This window comes from Fukomys damarensis, unplaced genomic scaffold, assembly GCF_012274545.1.
Source record: "Fukomys damarensis isolate Sample0158 unplaced genomic scaffold, DMR_v1.0_HiC HiC_scaffold_35, whole genome shotgun sequence".
Taxonomy (NCBI): Eukaryota; Metazoa; Chordata; class Mammalia; order Rodentia; family Bathyergidae; genus Fukomys; species Fukomys damarensis.
In genome coordinates, this window is record NW_022900947.1 from 16,159,225 (window position 1) to 16,172,725 (window position 13,501).

General features: G+C 38.3%; 1 pseudogene; it reads left to right on the forward strand.

Annotated features, from left to right (window-relative positions):
* The window catches only part of LOC104852682, a 240,159-nt pseudogene that overhangs the window by 179,148 nt on the left and 47,510 nt on the right, over positions 1-13,501 (forward strand).

Below are 13,501 nucleotides of genomic sequence, written 5' to 3' on the forward strand. Positions count from 1 at the left end.
ATATATATGTATGTATATAATCCTGCTCCATGCCTGGTATAAATGACAGGACAAAGAAAAGCCTTTGTCCCCTGTGTCATGTAACTTGTGTGATCTCCTTGAAAAGATGAGATTGCCCAGCTGTTTTCCTCCCTAACGTTGTTTGGAGACTGAGTTCATTGGTGGATGGCAGCAGGGCTCTGAAGTAGCTCTGAAAGATGGGATGGCCAGTTTGAAATGATGGCAGATTGGGCACGGAGAGAGAACTGGTTCTGAAAAGCAGGGGAATGGAGTTGATGGGCTGAGAGAAGCAGGGATGGGAGACCACTTCCCTTGTGAGACATTAGTTTTCTCATCTCCCAATTTCAATACCCATGAGTTCTAGCTGCAGGTTTTCTTTATTTTGGTTTGTTTTGTTTGTATTTTTTTGTTATTGAGTGGCTGATATCTTCATGCCATCTCAAATAATGCCCCCTGTTCCTCGCACCTATCAACCAACTATCTCCAGTTCTACCTTTCTATTTGAATTAGTCTGGGCTGTTTATTTTTCTTATATCTAAAAGACCTTTAACCTAGATGTACTTGATATGTATAAATGAGCATAAGTGGGCTTAACTAAACCCGAGAGCATGGTATTGATCACAAAAGAAGCTTATAGAAGTTTTAAGTGTGTGTGTATGTGTGTGTGTGTGTGGGTGTGTGTGTAGATAGGTTTGCTGTGTTTTCCAGGCTGGACTAGGATTCATGATCTTTCTGCCTCAGCCTCTTGAGAACTTAGATTACAGGCAAATATCCCTATATTGGTGATCAATGATCATTTAAAAATAAACATTTAGTCAGAGAATGAGTTGTTACTAAACTGTCTGATAAATAAGGCTAAATTCCCTTTGACAGTTCTCATTTGATACTAGGGTCAGTCATAAGGTGGCACTATTAACATTCCTGTTTTACAGATGAGAAAACATAGGTGTTCAGGTCCAGTGATTTGTCCGTGATCCTTTGACTGAGTATGGTGCTCTGCTGTTAAAAATGCCATTCCCCTATCTCATGGAAAAATTTCATTATAACATTGGATAAACTGCACAAACCAGAAGCCAAGTGTTCGGTTCTGGAATATTAGCTATAAATTACACAATTATCTGGTTACTTAAAGTTGATTTATCTTCAGTTCAACTCTGATTATCATGTTGTTTAAGTTAAACTGGTTGTTTGCTAGTAATGATTGCTTCAAAATGGAAAATAAAAAGAGTCTGATATCATGATCTGTTCGGAAGCAGGTAAATGTTAAGGCTAGTGAAACAGAGTCACTTTTCTGGATTGGGAACGTTAATTAACATGAAAAATATAATGTTAAAATAGGAACAGTTCATTCTTTGTGGAGATTGGGATTAAATGCAGGTTGTCCCATGTGACAATACTAAGACTCTCTGAATATCAGTTTTCTCAATTATTTAATACGAATTAAATTGCCCATCTCTTGGGCTTAGTGCTAGGATTAAGCAAAATGCGTGACATCTGGTACATACAGAATGAACTCAGCAAAATAAAGCCAATGTTTTTAATAGTCAAAGCCAGTAAAAAGTCTTGGCTAGGAAAAACCTCACATGTACAATTACCAAAATTTTGCCATCAAATCATTTTTGAAATTTTATTTATAATAAATGTGGGTTAACAGGGCCCAGAGATGGGTTGTTGGAAAATTCTTTCACTGAGAGAAAGGGAAAGCTTATAAATGTTGGTGAGTGTAGTAATTTTCCTTTGCTACTGCAAACAAATTTTCCCAAACCTATGTGCTTAAAATCACATAAATTTGTGTTCTTAGAGGGTCTATTGGCCAGAATTCTCATGTGAGTCTCTCCAAGGCTGAAATGAAGGGGCCAGCAAGGCTTCATTTCTTTCTGAAGCATATGGTCTTTCTTAAGTCCCTCCAGGGGTTGGCAGAATCCAGTTTGTTTTGGTCATAGACTAAGGTCCTCATTTCCTTGTGACTCTCAGCAGGAGTTCTGCAAGGAGAACTTGTAGAAGCTGCCTGCATTTCTTGGCTTGTGAATTAAATCCCTCTCATGCTGCCATCTTCTCTGACCCAACTTTTGTTGTAATATCTTTCTGACCTACTTTTCTGTTATATTCTCCTACCTGTAAGGACACAGGTGATTGTATCAGGTCCACCTGAACAATCTGGGGAAATCTTTAGATTTCAAGCTCCTCACTGTAATCACATCTGTAAAAGTTTCTTTTGGTTACTTAAGGTAACAAATTCATCCCTTCCATGAATTAAGGCATGGGCATCTTTGAGAGAAGGTTGAGTTATTCTGCCTACCATGCAAAAATAGCATAGGAATGTTTCTTCCAGATATGGAGTTGCCATGCATGATTCACACTATGTTCCAGTTTGCAAAATAAACTAGCTTTGTTAAAAATACTTAGACAGACAGCACGTGACTGTGCAGTTTGGTTTCTGCTCACCCCCATTACCTCTTCCCATTCTCACAATTCTTCTGATAAGCTCCTCTCTGTATACAGAACTTACAGAACTTCCCGGAAGTGCACTTCCAAGAGAATGAATATGCAAACAGTGGTCAGGTAATGTAAAAAGACTCTGACCACATAAGAAACCCAGACATCAAACCATGACCTCTGCTGAAGTCATCCCTTAATAGTTAGCACCTGTTCAACAACCAGAGCTTCTTTAATTTTTTGTTGTACCTGCTATAGCCTTACTTCCAACTCTGAACCACCCAGAGAGAGCCAAATACAGAATGCTCCTCAAAACAATGATGTAGGATGATCCTCCTCTAGCTGTCCCTTCTCCAGCGGCCCTGTGCTAACAACCTCCAGTCAGAGCACTCCTGACCTGAAGCCCACCCCATTTTTTCTCTTTCTTGACTGTTGCTGAGTATCTGCTAGAGCAATTGGTGGTGGCTGACTTTCCCGCCAGAGCAAACCAAATAAGTATGTGACCTGCGTTTCTTACTTGGGATTTTTTTTTAATTTTATTTTTATACGTTCTTTGGTCTTTTGTATCTTTCCTCCTTTGATCTTACTGAATCACTTCTTTCTCCTTGCCTTATGTGAGTAAATTATATTCATCTTTTAAATGTAAGTTTAGATGTTTCTAATAAAAACAGTAACAATAATAATTATTATTAGAATGATTGCTGACCTCTGCTAGGATCTTACCATATGCTAAGAATGGCTGTAAATATGTTTAATTTATCAACTCATTAAATTCTCACAATTTATGGATGTAGCCTTCCATTAATTATCCACATTTTGCAGGGTAGAAAGTTTATTCAGAGAAATCAAGTAATGTGCTCAAAGTGAAGAAGTTGGGACAAAAATTAGGTATCCTGGTGCCATAGTTCACTTTTGAAACCATTATGTGTATTGCTTTCAAATACCCCAAGATTAGAGTGAGTTAAATATGAACTTGTACTTTATCTTTAGGTTGGACCTGTTGTACTTGCCCATAAATTTGTCTGCAGTTTCTTCTACTAACCTCCCTGAGAAAAAGGCCAGTGTCTCCCATCATATGATAATTTCTCTATCAGTGTGTGGTTGGGTAATGGACATAACTGTATACACGAAACAATGAAAAAGTCTGAATTATTATTTTTTTAAAAATTGGAAGGGAGAAAGCTAGAGAAAAACAAAAAAGAAAGGTAAAAAAACTTTCAACAAAATACATCTCTGCATATGCCTTTATAATGTCTATCCAAGAAACCACTTCTTCTTTTTTGGCTTTTTGAGACAGGGTCTCACTACATAGTTGAGACTGACCTGGAACTCACTATGTAGCCCAGGCTGTTCATGAACTCACAGCGATCCTCCTGCCTCAGCCTCCTGAGTGCTGGGATTACAGGTGTGCATCACCACGCCTGGCAAGAAATCACTTCTTTAGAAAGAACAATCTTTCTCTTCCAAGCTTCAGTTTCTTAAACATGAAACAACGCACAGTGCCAACATCACCCTCTCCTAGGAAAGCCTCTTCCTAGGTAAGCGTCATCCTGAGGCTGGACCTGCTATCTTCTCCACTTTGTTTTCTGAGGCAGGGTGTCTTCAACTTAATAAATTCTCCTAGATTTTGCAGTAGTTGTAAGAGAGGCACTCTCTCCCACATACAGCGCTGGAAAAATCAACCGAGTGGTGGTGGGGTGTTTGTGTGTGTGGCTATGGATTCTCATGGACTTTCATGTCAGAACTTTAGAGCATGGTCCCTAGCAGGGACTCACAACATCTCAAGCCTCTGGCTATCTGCCCTTGGAAGGCCTGTCCTGGAACAGATGCTGAGCTCTTGTTTATGTTCAGGAAGTCTTCCTTCTTAGATCTGTGAGATTAACAGATCTATAAAAGTATGAAGGCAGTCATCTAAATTCTTTTGCTTTATGTTCAATACAGTTGAGTTTTATTCATTCATTCACAGAAATCTTTATTATATACTCAATTTCTGACAGTGTTCTAAGATTTGAGAATCCTAAGGCAAACTAGGTAGTTAATACTCCTTCTCTCCTGGAGCTTATATTGCAGTAGAGTTAGACAAAAATGAGCATACGAATAAGTAAATAAAACAATTTTGATAAGTGGGAAAATACTTAACATTTGGCGACAACTTACCCAAATGAATCTTCCGAATAAGTATCCCTGATAAGCCAGTCAGGGATTTTTATTTTTTATTTTTTGAGATAGGGTCTTACTCTGCATTTCAGTCTGACCTTGAATTCATCATATCATCAAGGACAGCCTTGAACTTAAGGCTATTCTCCTACCTCAGCCTTCTGAGCGCTGGGATTACAGGCATGCACCATCATGCCTGTAGTCAGGGAATTCTTGATGTTCCCTCTCAGCTGTCTGTTGTTTTTACTGAGGGAGTAAATAAACCTTATTTTGTATAAGAATTACTCTGATCAAAATATTGCCAACATACTTAAAAATAACTTTTTTTCTTGTTTTTTTTTTCTCTTCTAGGAATTAACTATTACAACAAGATCTTTGATGATTTGTTAACAAATGGGGTTACAGGCAACACTCAGCTGCTCCGATTTGCCTCAGGCTTTAGAAGACCAAGGTGGATGGCTGTCAGATACAATTATTGAAGTCTTTGACAAATATGCCCAGTTCTGCTTCAGTACCTTTGGGAATCAAGTCAGGCAGTGGCTCACCATCAATGAGCCCAATGCTTTTAGTGCGATGGCATAGGATCTGGGTTTATTTGCTCCTGGTGTTCCTCACGTTGAAACTGGAGGTTATCAGGCAGCTCCTAATATGATTAAAGCTCATGCCAAAGCCTGGCAGAGTTATGAATCCTTATTCCGGGAAGAGCAGAAGGGTACAGTGTCCCTATTACTTTTTTGTATCTGGCCGGAACCAGCAAATCCCAACTCAGTGCTGGACTAGAAAGCTTCTGAAAGAGCCATCAATTTCCAGTTTGATTTCTTTGCTAAACCTATATTCAATGATGGTGATTATCCTGAACTTGTCAAATCCCAGATTGCCTCCATGGGTGAAAAGCAAGGCTATCCATCATCAAGGCTTTCAGAATTCACAGAAGAAGAGAAGAAAATGATCAAAGGCACTGCTGATTTCTTTGCTGTGCAATATATGACTCGCCTCATCAGGCCCAAGGAGAATAAGGAAGCAGAACTTGGCATTCGTGAGGATGCGGAGATTGAGACTCTTTTAGATCCGTCTTGGAAAGGTGTGGGGTGGATCCACGTGGTGCCATGGGGATGACATAAACTGCTGAAGTATATCAAGGTAACTGCGCGATTTGTGTGTGTACCTGTGTGATGGTAACAAGCCAGGCTGATGTATGTGTACATAAAGATTAAAAAAAGGAGATTTTAGATAATAGAATTATCTATATTTGGCTTGGGATGAACAGATTGGGATTTGAGTTGGTGAAGGTTAACTGGTTAGTTATTTGCTTCAAAGACAGTGGTCAAAGTCAGGATTTGTTGTTAAAATCAGTTGTAGCAGTGAGTAGCATGGGCATACTTGTCAGCCTGTTGTCATAGCTGTGATTATTAAAAGGTATTTTAAGAAAAGAGATAGCTGGATCCTTTCTGGGGCTCTGCTATGCTAGATGGCATCCAGGTAGCTGAAATTTGAATTTCAAGTTAGAAGTTTCCAGAATCTTCCTGTGGGGGATAGAAAATGTAGCTGTCAGTGGGAGACAGGGGTTAAGCAACAGTGACAATGAGCAGACGCTGATGGGAAGAAAGATATTTCTGTCTTCTCATTATAATAAGAGTCATTTGACTGTCTTCATGGACATTTGCACAGTTTTTCTTTTCCATTGTTAGTCATAAAAGGTCAGCGCGTGGAAAATTAAGTTAATAGGGTCAGTGCAATTTGATGAAAACTAGTTTTGGAGTTGTAACTTCAAGAAGATAGAGAGTAATGCACCTGATTTTATGAGCTTTTTTTTTTTTTAAACATCTGTTTAGAATAAAACTTCTGCTCTCTTGTTCTAGGACACATATAATAACCCTGTAATTTACATTACTGAGAATGGGTTTCTTCAGGAGGACCCCCATCTTTTGATGGCACCCAGCGCTGGGAATGTTTCATACAGAAACTTCAAGAACTGCTCAAAGGTACCATTTGAAATGATGAAAGATCAATTGTGCAAACTTTATATAATTTTCCCATGTGATTATTTGCATTTAGCAAAGACCAATGATTTTGGAAGCTGAAATTCATGTAAATAAGTGTATATTGATATAATTAGAAGAGGGGTAAAAAGTATTTAGGAAGGAGGAAGGTGAAGATTTTGGCCTAGCTTCAACCTCCTGAAACAGAATCACATAAAAAGCAACTCTCTTCAGCATTTTGCACCCCCTGGGTGAAGGGGTCAAGAATAGAAGGGGTGGAAGCTTCTGGAGAAGAGCATTAGTTACTGCCAAAAGGTTAGTACTGACCCAAATTCAGTGTTTGTGCAATGAAGTTCAAAATGGCCTGAGTCCTTTATCAATGTATGTTCCATTTAGGTTGGAAACAAGCAGCCTTAGTAGAGACAACTTTGTATCATAGCAAATATATGAAGGGCGTTATAATATTGTCATTCTGTAACTCTCTGAATTCCTTTTTATAATTGAAAAGAAGTACAAAGGAATAGTATTTAACTGATCGCACAGATTTCTGGACAAGTTATCCTCTCATCTCACACCTTTATCTTCCTCTTTGGAATGTTGTTGCTTGGGACATTGTTGATTCCTAAATCTTTTTATTGTTGTTGTTGTTGTTGTTGCTTCCTAAATCTTACTCCTTCTCTCTACAAAAGGATAATATCAGAGCAGGAAGATTCAGTGAAAAATGAGACTTTTAACTTTATAATTTTGTCAAAATATCATACTCATCTCTTATTATTATATTTGAAAGGTCTGGGAGTTATTCTTTCCAAAATTATTAAATATTATCTTGGAATCAGTCAAAAGGAATTTTGGAAAGCAATGCCAAGTGGTCTCTTTAAAATCTGAAGTATATTGGCTGGACCATCTCTCAGGGCTGGAGTTTATTGGCAGAGGGCAATTGGATCCTACAATTTGGCCCAAGCCAAATAATTCTTTTGCATTATGTACAAAATTAATTCTTTTTGGGGTGTCAGTCAACCTTCTGAAAAGAAAGCCTCTAGTTTTCTGAGACCCCTTCCCCTTTCTCCCTGGAAGTGGATCCTCTTTGCAGTGAACACACTGATGTTCGTAGGCTTCATTCTGAAAGACAGGTAGACTTATCAGGCAGGTTTCTGGATGGACACAGGAAGCATAGATGATTTATTCTCTAATATTCTGTGCATATCTGAGAATAGGAAGGAGAAACTGAAATCAGGCTTTTTAATTTCCTGTTTGGTAATTTGTTTAGTGTTAATCATGGAAGGATTTTATTGTGTTTTGAAATTGTTTGAATTACTTTATGTAGTCCCTTAGAATTTTAATACTAAAATTCAGTGGTGGACCCATAATAAGCTGATTTAAAGATAGAAGCTTGGTGTGGTACATGTACCTGTATTCCTACCACTCTGGAAAGCTGAAGGAGGAGGATTATAGATTGAGCCTAGTCTGGACAACTTTGTATCATAGTGAGACCCTGTCTCAAAATTTAAAAAAGAAAAGAAAGAAAGAAAATGGTTGGGGATATAGTTCAGTCCCTAGTATTGCCAAAAAACTCAAAGCAAAACCAAATAAACCACTTGAAAACAGGAGAAGACTTGGGTTTCTGAGGGATAGGAGAGAGGGTAGGGCTATCAAAATCTGCCATGTCAAATATATTGAGTTTCTATTGTGTGCTTATTTGATGGAAAAGTACAGAATGTTCTCAAATTATGTTTGACTATTGGCCAACTTCACAGAGGCATAGAAGTGATTGTGTTTGTTAGAGACTCAACCTAAAATTCTGAATTTTGATTGTTCCCTGAGCCAGTGCTTTGCAGTACCATGCTGTCATTGCAACCGACAGCCATAGTTTTCGGCCAGTTTTCTGTTCACTGAGGGTGACAAGAGAAACTACAGTGTCCCATTTGCTAAACTAGGATATACAGCATATTAAAGGTATTCAGTGCCCTTTGACTTATTGATAGGCTTATTGGGAATCTAACCCCATCATAAGTCAAGGAGCAACATGATTATACCTTTAAAGCACCTGTTTTGCTTAGCATCTATGATCTTTTCTGAATCTTAACAATAGCCTATCTATATTGATTTGTAACTAACACATAATACATTTTTGTTTAGCTCTTTAAAAATATATATATGGCATTTAAAGTGGGAAGAAATCTACATACTGACAAAAGATTGTATATAAATACATGTATGTGGACTAGATACAGTGACATATATTTTTCAAGCATTCTTTTAGTAGGCACCAGTGATTTCTTCTGTGTTAAAACTCTTTTTTCTTGTAACAAATCCCTCTCTTCTATAAACTACGCACTTCTTCTTAGCCATATGCTTATCTTAGGTACAGTTTGGCAAGTGGGATAAGATACTGCACCTGTCAATTGAGAGTTGATTGGTCTATGTGTAAGAACATGACATGAGTTGAGCCAGTCGCAGCTCCTTCTAGGGATTTTAAACTTGGACCAATCAGTTGGTCTCCTAGACTGCAGAGGTGATGTGCAATTTTAATGCAGAGAGAAGAAGAGATACCCTTACTTTAAGGAACATGGAAACAAAAGCAAGGACAATTTCCTGATAGTGCTTGATCCTCAAATGTCAGTTTTCCACAAAATCCAGCTGCATCTATGCTCTTATTTCATTCTTATAATGTTGATATGAGCTTTAGCCTCCTATTTACAAAAGAGGAAATTGACTTTCTAAGAGCCTAAGTCATTAGGTCAAATCACAAAGTTACTAATTAATAGTTTCAAGATAAGAGAGATTGTGTTCATTATTAACATTATTGTTTTGGTGTTAGATAGGATCTGTGAGTTTAGGGCTTTCTGAATCAAATTGCCTTTGCTCTCCTTTGAGGAACCCTTTCTTTATATTTGGTGCCTTGGCTTCAACATATCCTTTGGAAGTGGTTTGTGTCGCCTCTAAAAGGACCAATAGTTTCTAAGACCTTGGACAAAGCTCATGCTCCCCATGTATTACTACTTCTCATCAGAAGAGCTGAGCTGAACAGACGAATCGATTTTCTGAGACTCCTTTGAGCTAATGCTGATGATCATGGTAGACAAGAACTTTCCTACTAGGAAGCATCCTGTGAGCGATTAAAAATAATCACAGGCCGTGGAAGACACTTGTGGGAAGCACGGCAGGTGAGGGCCCACCAAAACCCAGGGTGTCAGATGGATGATGGCTTTGTGATTCCTAGGACAAAGCCCTCCCTCCAACATCACGCATATGGACAGGCACATAATGACACTGTAGTTGGATCAATGTTGTCTGCCTGGCAGGCTTACAAATCTCTTCAGATAAAATCCCACAGCATTCATCGAGCAGTAAAAAAGTAAGCTAATAGTTAATGTTTCTGCTTCCTTTTGGTAAAGGAGAGAGAGACAGGGAGGGGAGGGAGAAAGAGAAAGAGAGAGGGGAGTAAAAGAGGAAGAGAAGAGTTGCTCTTGTAAGAGAAAAGAGAGATCAGCTAGTGCCTTTTTACCATTGGATTATTTGTGTTTAAACATCTTTAAATAGAATATTTTTTAATTAACGTAGGCACAGAAAAGTAATACCAAAACCTTGAAATAACATCAACCATGCTTGTATTCTAGCTCTGCAAGTTGCCCAATGAATGTCCTTTGATAAATTGCTCAACCAATTGGACCTTCAGTTTATTTACATATAAATATGAGAATAATGCTTTCCAGGGCAGGGTTATTACAAGATTTCATTTAATGAGTTATTGCATAAAAACTTCCAACAAGTTGTCCAACACAGACTAGGTCTTAAACTAATGATAAGGATTATTACAAAATGTACACCCTTAAAAATATTTCTATTACCTCCAACTCAATTTGCTTGTTATTTGAAAAAAAATCCTATTCTAAGGTCTGTAATTTTTCTGTTCTTTTTTCCTCTTTTATATTGTAGTAGAATATTCCCCATATCTGCATGTTTTTCTATCAGGTTTTTGAAAGAACTGGATGTGTGTTATAAAATTGACCCTTCGACTACTTCAGTCTGAATGTTATGAAGGAAAAAGCAACAACCGAGCTCATTATTTCTGAGATCTTACTAGACAAGGTGAAAACTCAAATTGTTGACAGCAAAATATGTCATGTAACTGGGGTTTGCTTCATCACAGCATTTTTATATGTCTGGATTAGTTATCTTCAAATAGCATCATATAAATCTTTACTGTGTGAAGTATGATAAAAAATAAGGTGTGTCCATCCCTGGTACCAAAAAAAAAAACAAAGAAAAAAATATGGTGTTGCTGAAATTAAAAATAATTTTATGACAGTAAAAGACACATTGACATTGATTCCCCCTCAAAATGCGTCCCCTGCTTCCAACACACTATTCCATCATTCTTGCCACTTTCTGAAGCAGTTCTAGAGTCCTCTTCAGTGAGTGTCTGTGTTGTGTTGTCATGGTTATTTGTGCCTCAAGGTCATGAATGGATTTAAAACATTTACTTCCCTTTCTTGGTGATTTTGACTTTGGGGATGAGCCACAATTCCGACCATTCCAGATCCAGTGAATAAAAAGGATGGGGGCACACCATAATTTTTTATTTGACAGAAATCACTGTAAACATTCTGCATTGATTCAACATGGCTGCCCAAAGACACGCATGAAAGAGGACTTCCAGAAATGCTTCAGAAAGCGGCAAAAACAACAGGATAAGTGTGTCTGAAGTAGAGGGGAGTATATTGAGGGAGATTAATGGTAATGTATTTTACTGTACTAGTTTTTAAATTTTCAATTAAATATACAACTTTTTTTTGTTGAAACAGGGTCTCGCTGTGAAGTTGAGACTGACCTGGAACTCACTATGTAGCCCAGGCTGGTCTCAAACTCACAGTGATCCTCCTGAGTGCTGGGATTTGGGATTAGAGTATATTGAGGGAGATTAATGGTAATGTATTTTACTGTACTAGTTTTTAAATTTTCAATTAAATATACAACTTTTTTTTGTTGAAACAGGGTCTCGCTGTGAAGTTGAGACTGACCTGGAACTCACTATGTAGCCCAGGCTGGTCTCAAACTCACAGTGATCCTCCTGAGTGCTGGGATTACAGGCGTCCGCCACCACACCTGGCACAACTTATTTTCTGATCACACCTTGTATTCATAAAATTAACACCAGCATTCACTGTTCCAGAGCCAGGGAGCATTTTGGACTTAATGGATAAACACATACAAGTGATAATACTGCTTTAACTCCATGTTGTGAGGTAGGAAAGTGCGTGAAGCCAGGGCAGGTTGCTCCGAGGGCAAGACTTGATCCATGATCTAAATTCTCTTGTGTTCATCCCATTGTTCACACCTGCCCAGCATTGGTCAGTCTTTAGCTCAGCTTACAATATTTCTTCAATTCAGAATTCCAAAATCTTTGCCTTTTTCCTAGCCCAATCCTCATATTTGGAGGAGATGAATGCACTTGACTCATATACAGATATGAGTTTGTGATCTGGTTCTCTTACTTATAAAGTCAGTAATAGGAAAATGCTGACGCAGGCAAAAGTTTGTCATCTTATCTCTAAAATGGGCATAGTAAGAACATCTGTTTTCTAAAGATTGGTGAAAAATGAAGGAAACAATGCTAAGAGAATCAGATAGGGTTTGCTGCATTAATAAGTTTCTACAAAGGATGTCTAATTTTTGGGGGGTCCATGGATCCACCTCAGGGCTGGAGCTGTGTTTTTCATAATTAGATCTTCATCCCAAGCACATGCCCACTATAGAGTGGTGATCTGCAGATGTTTGTTGAATTTGGTTGTGTCTATCAGGGAAGGGTTAGTCCAAAGATAATGAGAAATAAATGATGAAATGATTGGGAACTATATTTTCTTTCCCTAAAGAAATATACCCTGCATAGTAAAAAAAAAAAAAAAAAATGCAGCCTTCTGGAAAGTTTCTGAGCCAGCCCAACTTTCCAGGCAGACCCATGCCTGAGTTAGCACAGCGGTGGATGATTGCAGAGAAGGTTTGTTAATGACCAGCTTTAGGCTTTTAATGACAAAACCCCTCAGCAAGATGTCATTGAAGTTATTGAAGACTTCAAGGAAAGTGTTGAAGCTGATAGATTGTAACAAGAAGGTTATAAATCTTGCAGCTTGGATATACCACCAAGACAAGATGCTGAGCACAGAGTCACCCTGCTGTTGTCTGTCAGCAGTCTCGCTCCCCCCTTCTTTTCCCCTTCCCAGGCGAGCAGGGAACGGAGAAATACATCCATTTCCCAAAGTAGTGCAGACCTGGCAGCCACCTGCCTATGCCAATTTCAGAGCACAGAGGCCCATTTAACTGGACAAAATGTGTTAAGCACCTGTGTTTTTCAAAAAGAGCACAAAAAAATCCTAAGAATTAAGGGAAGATCTCACTGACCTTTTAGAAATGCTAATTAAAAATCCATTTCAGGCTCAGGATGGCGACCCAAATACCTGAACAGAGATTCCCACACTATGTTTTATTGCTTCTCAAAGTAGATTGTTGTCAACTTGACCCCTGTGAAGCCGCTCTCTCATAGCTCATGTAGGGCCTATATGCAATACACATGTGTAGCTTTGGGTTTGGGTATATGTCAGACAGTATGTTGGAATGACTTGGAACTTATTGCTAGCAAGGTTGCTGGCTGCTGTGGATGGTTTTGGCAAGGAGGAGCCAGGTCAGAACTGAGAACAAAGAAAGAGATTTGATGGCCAGGCACAGGATTGTTAGTAGTTGCCAGTGTAGACTTGTGTGTTTTTTTTTAATTTTTAGAAATTGACAAGTACAAAATGATTATATTTTTTCATTCACAACATTTTGTTTGGAATATGGATACCTTGTGGAATGGCTACCTCAAGGTAATTAACATACGTTTTGTGGTGAGAACATTTAAAATCTCTCAGCAGTTTTCAAGACTACAATATTTT